Here is a 6,499-nt window from a genome sequence, read left to right on the forward strand (position 1 = left end):
TTTATATCCCGCCCTCCACTCCGAAGAGTCTCAGAGCGGCTCACAATCTCCTTTACCTTCCTCCCCCACAACAGACACCCTGTGATGTGGGTGGGGCTGAGAGGGCTCTCACAGCAGCTGCCCTTTCAAGGACAACCTCTGCAAGAGCTATAGCTGACCCAAGGCCATTCCAGCAGCTGTAAGTGGAGGAGTGGGGAATCAAACCCGATTCTCCCAGATAAGAGAGCTATGGCTGACCCAAGGCCATTCCAGCAGCTGTAAGTGGAGGAGTGGGGAATCAAACCCGGTTCTCCCAGATAAGAGAGCTATGGCTGACCCAAGGCCATTCCAGCAGCTGCAAGTGAAGGAGTGGGGAATCAAACCCGGTTCTCCCAGATAAGAGTCCACACACTTAACCGCTACACCAAACTGGGGCTCGGGTATCACTATTCCTACTTGTATCCAGGGAAAGAAGCTTCGGATCTCCAAAGGTTATGCTCCGGAAATCTTGTTTGTCACTAAGATACTGACCTCTAATGTTTGAGGTGTATTCCCTCTCCCTCCCCCCTTAAAAAAAAATCGAAGTTGTGAGAGGTGGAAAAGTAGCACTTCCAGAAAATTTGAAGCGGGGGTGTGCATTTTCTGAGGGTTTTCATGGCAAGAGGCCTTCAGAGGTAGTTTGGCACTGCCTTCCTCTGCAGAGTCTTCCTTGGTGGTCTCTTATCCAAGATGTACAGTGACCCCAGCAAGGGGCTTTCAAGGCAAGTGAGTAGCGGAGGTGGCTTGCTGTTGCCTTCCTCTACAGTCTTCCTTGGTGGTCACCCATCCCAAGTATTGACCCTGCTTCGCTTCTGAGATCTGATGAGATCGGGTTATACCAGGGGTGTCAAACATGTAGCCCGGGGGCTGAATCAGGCCCCTGGAGGGTTCCTGTCAGGCCCCCAAGCAACTCCCTGTTGCCCATTTCTTTCTCCCTTTCTTGCTTCCTTTCTGCATCACAACTTGCTTTGCCAGGCTTGCTCAATCACACAGGAGTGACAGAGCAAAGCTCCTCCCTTGGGGGGGGAAGTGGGGAAAGGAGAGCTAGCTTTGCCAGGCTCTCTCAATCGCACAGCAGAGCTACTGAGCCAAGCGTCTCTTCCTTCTGTTGGCTGAGGCTCAACAAGCCGGTGAGGTGGATTAGGCTGAGTGTGTGTGTTTGTCTGGGTTCTTTATATAGTTTATATCTCCCCTACCCGGCATTACATTTTATGACACACGTGAGCCGGCCCAACGAGGCGAAAGTCTGACCCTCGTAACAAATGAGTTTGATACCCCTGGGCTATACGGTTAAGTGTGCGGACTCTTATCTGGGAGAACCGGGTTTGATTCCCCACTCCTCCACTTGCACCTGCTGGAATGGCCTTGGGTCAGCCATAGCTCTGGCAGAGGTTGTCCTTGAAAGGGCAGCTGCTGTGAGAGCCCTCTCCAGCCCCACCCACCTCACAGGGTGTCTGTTGTGGGGGAGGAAGATAAGGGAGATTGTGAGCCGCTCTGAGACTCTTCGGAGTGGAGGGCGGGATATAAATCCAATATCATCATCATCATCATCATCTTCTTCTTCTTCTTCTTCTTCTTCTTCTTCTTCTTCTTCTTCTTCTTCTTCTTCTTCTTCTTCTTCTTCTTCTTCTTCTTCTTCTTCTTCTTCTTCTTCTTCTTCTTCTTCTTCTTCTTCTTCTCTTCTTCTTCTTCTTCTTCTTCTTCTTCTTCTTCTTCTTCTTCTTCTTCTTCTTCTTCTTCTTCTTCTTCTTCTTCTTCTTCTCTTCTTCTTCTTCTTCTTCTTCTTCTTCTTCTTCTTCTTCTTCTTCTTCTTCTTCTTCTTCTCCTCTACCTTCTGTCCCCTTAACATCATCTTCTGTCCCCTTAACATCACCAAAGAGGCATTATTTATAATGATTCCTATGCGGTTGTACTCATTTGACATATTTGTGAAACATAGTATAAACGCTTCCATTTTATACAAGGCAAAACAAAACCCACTGCTAGAGAGAGTTGCTAATAGTTGTTACCTTGCTGAGTGTTCCTTAGTAGCTTCGGCTCAAAGTTGAAAACGCCGCGTGTTGCTTTACACTGCAAAAAAGAAAGGGTGTTGTTCGGACAGAAACCGCCTCAGACGTTCATAATTGGGTGTAGCACCATGTTTGGGTATGGAGCTAAACTTTGTACTGTAGATCTGTGCAACAGTGTATTGTTCTCATACCTGCTAGAGCATATAAGCTGTGGAGAGTTTTAAGCAGCAAACAGATACTTTATTATACATTGTGTCTGTCGATACAGGAATTATTGCTGGCTGATGGTGTGGAATATTTACATTAATAATTTCCCAGCAAGCCTGCAGCGATGCAAGGTCTCCTGAGAAAATTTGGAACTGGAATATTTTTTCAAAAATTTTCCAGCAATGTTTTCGTTTAATTTAAATATCTTTTTTTTTGTTGTTGTTTACTTACATCATTTATATCCTGCTTTTCTCTCACTGGAGATCCAAAGCAAGCTTACATTGTCCCCGTATCCTCTGTTTTATTCTTACAACCGTCCTGCGAGGTAGGTTGGTCTGAGAATGTGGGGGTGGCTGTCGATCACCATGCACACTTCCATGGCAGGGTTTGGGCTTGATCCTGGGTTTCAGAGAGCCAGTTTGGTGTAGTGGTTAAGTGTGCGGACTCTTATCTGGGAGAACGAGGTTTGATTCCCCCCTCCTCCACTTACACCTGCTGGAATGGCCTTGGGTCAGCCATAGCTCTGGCATGGATTGTCCTTGAAAGGGCAGCTGCTGGGAGAGCTCTCTCAGCCCCACCCACCTCATAGTTTGTTGAGGGAGGCAGGTAAAGGAGATTGTGAGCCCCTCTGAGATTCAGAGTATAGGGCAGGATATAAATCCAAGATCCACTCCTCCACTTACAGCTGCTGGAATGGCCTTGGGTCAGCCATAGCTCTCTCAGGAGTTGTGCTGTGAGAGCCCTCTCAGCCCCACCCACCTCACAGGGTGTCTGTTGTGGGGGGAGAAGATGTAGGGGATTGTAAGCCGCTCTGAGTCTCTGATTCAGAGAGAAGGGCAGGGTATAAATCTGCAGTCCTCCTCCTCCTTCTCCTTCTCCCCCCCACCCCCAGATCCTAGTCTAACCAATGATGGTTGCACAATTTAGCAAAATGTTCAGCAGAAGGAGGCAAATACAAAATGTAGAAGTACCGGGATTTGTCCATGCTTAATATATCCCACATTTTAGCCTAACTAATATGGTTGATTTGCAGCATAGCAGCCCTGACAGTTGTAGATAAACAGAGACTATGTTTACACGTGTGGACCAGGGAAAATTCAATGGGGAAGAATATATAGCGCCGGGAAATGTGCTGCCCCATACCACCAGTTCTAGATAAAACTTTTCTGTAAAAAGCATTTCACTCCTTCCAAAAGAGAAGACATTTTATATCAGTTTTCATTAGTTGCTCCCCAGCTTTCCAGTTCTTCTGTTGGAAGAATTGAAAAGGATCCTTAGAGGAGAGACTCAGTATCTCCAGGGCAAAGTCTAGTCGGGCACGTAACTGGAGAAAAAGTATCTGATGCTCAGTGCAATTGTTGTATATCTTGTAACAGTCAGAGAACCGAGGCCATAAACTGGCGGTCGAAGAATAACAGTTGGGTGGCATTTTTGTTCCCTCTTGATCGGGGGTTGTTTTGCAGAAAAATAGCTGGTGGAGCTCATTAGCTTAACTCATTAGCCTATGCCACCCACCCACCCCCAGCCAAAAGCAACCCAACGCGAGAAAGGAGAGCCCCGGGCGAGCGAGGCCTGCTTGGTCAGCTAGAGATCCAGCCAGCCCAAGCAGGCCTCACTCGCCCGGGACTCTCCTTGGCTGCCCCCTCCCCTTACAGTCAAAAGGCCAGCAAGTCACCCACCACTCAAAATCACATAAGAAGTGGAGAAAGCATGGTGCAGGCTTCTCCCGGGGTTAATGAGGCCTGCTGGTGGCGTGGCAAAGCTCCTGGTGGCTGGCTGGCTACTCGCTTTCCTAATCCAGGTACTGTTATGCAACTGCACCTCCTATTCAGTGGACAGGGTAGGTGCGGAGGAGGAGGGGAAAGGTTCAGGGGCTATTCTCCTGTGAGCTCCTGTTGAATTCAAGGCCTGCTCTTGATATTACTCTTTTATCTTCCTTGCTCTTACGAATGCTTTTGGCTCCCAAATTCCTCTTGCACAGGGCTGGAATGAAAAGTGCGCCCTCTGGAAGCAGCGGAACAAAACCTGAGTCCCGTGGCACCTTTAAGACCAGTAAAAATTGTATTCTGGATACAGGCTTTGAGGTGCATGCACATGAAAGCTTATCCCCGGGGGTGGGGCAGGACTTGGTTGGTACCACCGGACTCAAGCTTTGCTGCTTCAGACCAACACAGCTCCCCAGTTGAATCTAACCGCTGGAACAAGGTGGCCAAACTAGCTTAACGTAAGAGCCACGTAGAATAAAAGTCAGATGTTTAAGAGCCACAAGACTGGATGGATGGATGGAAGGCAGGCGGGCAGGCAGGCAAATAGATGTGGGAATACTGCCTCTAAGCTGTGGAGCCTTGTGAGCTAAGATTCCAGCTTGTGAGCTACTGACATAAGAACATAAGAGAAGCCATGTTGGATCAGGCCAATGGCCCATCCGGTCCAACACTCTGTGTCACACAGTGGCCAAAAAACCCAAGTGCTATCAGGATGCCCACCAGTGGGGCTAGAAGCCCTCCCACTGTGCCCCCCCCCAGCACCAAGAATACAGAGCATCACTGCCCCAGACAGAGAGTTCCAACAATACCCTGTGACTAATAGCCACTGATGGACCTCTGCTGGGGGGGGGGGGGGGACAATGACATAGAGCTTACCCTTCAAAGCACGGGTGGCCAGACTTGCTTAATGTGAGAGCCACATAAGCAAAACATCAGGTGTTTCAGAGCAGCAAGACATGAATGTCAGCTGATTTGAGGAGGGAGGGAGGGAGGGAGGGAGGGAGGAAGGAAGGAAGGAAGGAAGGAAGGAAGGAAGGAAGGAAGGAAGGAAGGAAGGAAGGAAGGAAGGAAGGAAGGAAGGAGGGAAGGAAAGAAGGAGGGAGGGAGGGAGGGAGGGAGGGAAGGAAAGAAGGAGGGAGGGAAGGAAAGAAGGAAGGAGGGAGGGAGGGAAGGAAAGAACATATGAATATATGAAGCTGCCTTATACTGAATCAGACCTTTGGTCCATCAAAGTATTGTCTTCTCAGACTGGCAGCAGCTCTCCAGGGTCTCAAGCTGAGGTTTTTCACACCTATTTGCCTGGACCCTTTTTTTGGAGATGCCAGGGATTGAACTTGGGACCTTCTGCTTCCCAAGCAGATGCTCTACAACTGAGCCACCGTCCCTCCCCAAGGAAGGAGGGAGGGATGGAAGGAAGGAGAGAGGGAGGGAGATAACACCTATACACCCAATATCACCTAGCCCCAATATCCAGGCACGGAGGATCACTCACTCCAACAGGATCCTTGAGTGGGCAGGGTTTGGGCAGGCAAAGGGCCTCACTGGGGTATAGGAGTACTATAGAGGTCTCCATTAAAAGCAGCCGTTTTCTCCAGGACTGGGGTGGCCAAACTTGCTTAATGTAAGAGCCACATCAAATAAACATCAGATGTTTGAGAGCCGCAAGACAGGGAAGGGAGGGGAGGGAGGGAGGGAGGAAGGAAGGAAGGAAGGAAGGAAGGAAGGAAGGAAGGAAGGAAGGAAGGAAGGAAGGAAGGAAGGAAGGAAGGAAGGAAGGAAGGAAGGAAGGAAGGAAGGAAGGAAGGAAGGAAGACCACCCAACCCATCCATGGGGAGGGAAAGATGGAAAGAAAGTAACTTTAGCTTTAAATGCATTCTCCAAGTTGCTGGCTGTCTTGGCTTGGAAAATGCATTTAAAGAGACAAATGCCTTCTCCAAGCTGGCTAATGGGGTGTTGTGGGCTTTGAGGGCCACACAATAAGTGTGAAAGAGCCACATGTGCCTGCCTGGCCACAGTTTGGCCACCCCTGCTCCGAAGCATCCGTTTTCTCCAGGGGAGCTGATCTCTGTAGCTTGGAGATGAGCTGTAATTCTGGGGGGGTCTCCAGTTCCCACCTGGAGGCTGGCATCCCTAGCCTTGCTCCCCAAGATAGCCAGATTGCAAACCCGCCAAGGGCTTTGAAGCTCAAAACCGGATCCTTGCTTTTCAGGTTGCAGCATCGCTGCCCGCGGAGAGCAGGAGTGTGACGCAACTCCCATCATCTCCTGTTGTAACCTTTTCCCTCCCTTGGCAAGCGGCCACCGCACCAGGTGTTTCTCCCTGCGTGACTGGGCTAAGCTGAACGGAGGCCTCACCGCAATTCTTGCAGGAGAATCCGGTTGTTGACTTCCCCGTGGGTAGTTCTCCAGCTTTTCCTGAGAATAATCGGTGTGTCGTGGACCAGGAGAAGGAGTTGCTGGATGTTCTTTGGGGAGAGTCGGGGCGGTTACTGGACGGGA

The sequence above is a fragment of the Heteronotia binoei genome, chromosome 9, assembly GCF_032191835.1.
Source record: "Heteronotia binoei isolate CCM8104 ecotype False Entrance Well chromosome 9, APGP_CSIRO_Hbin_v1, whole genome shotgun sequence".
Classification (NCBI taxonomy): domain Eukaryota; kingdom Metazoa; phylum Chordata; class Lepidosauria; order Squamata; family Gekkonidae; genus Heteronotia; species Heteronotia binoei.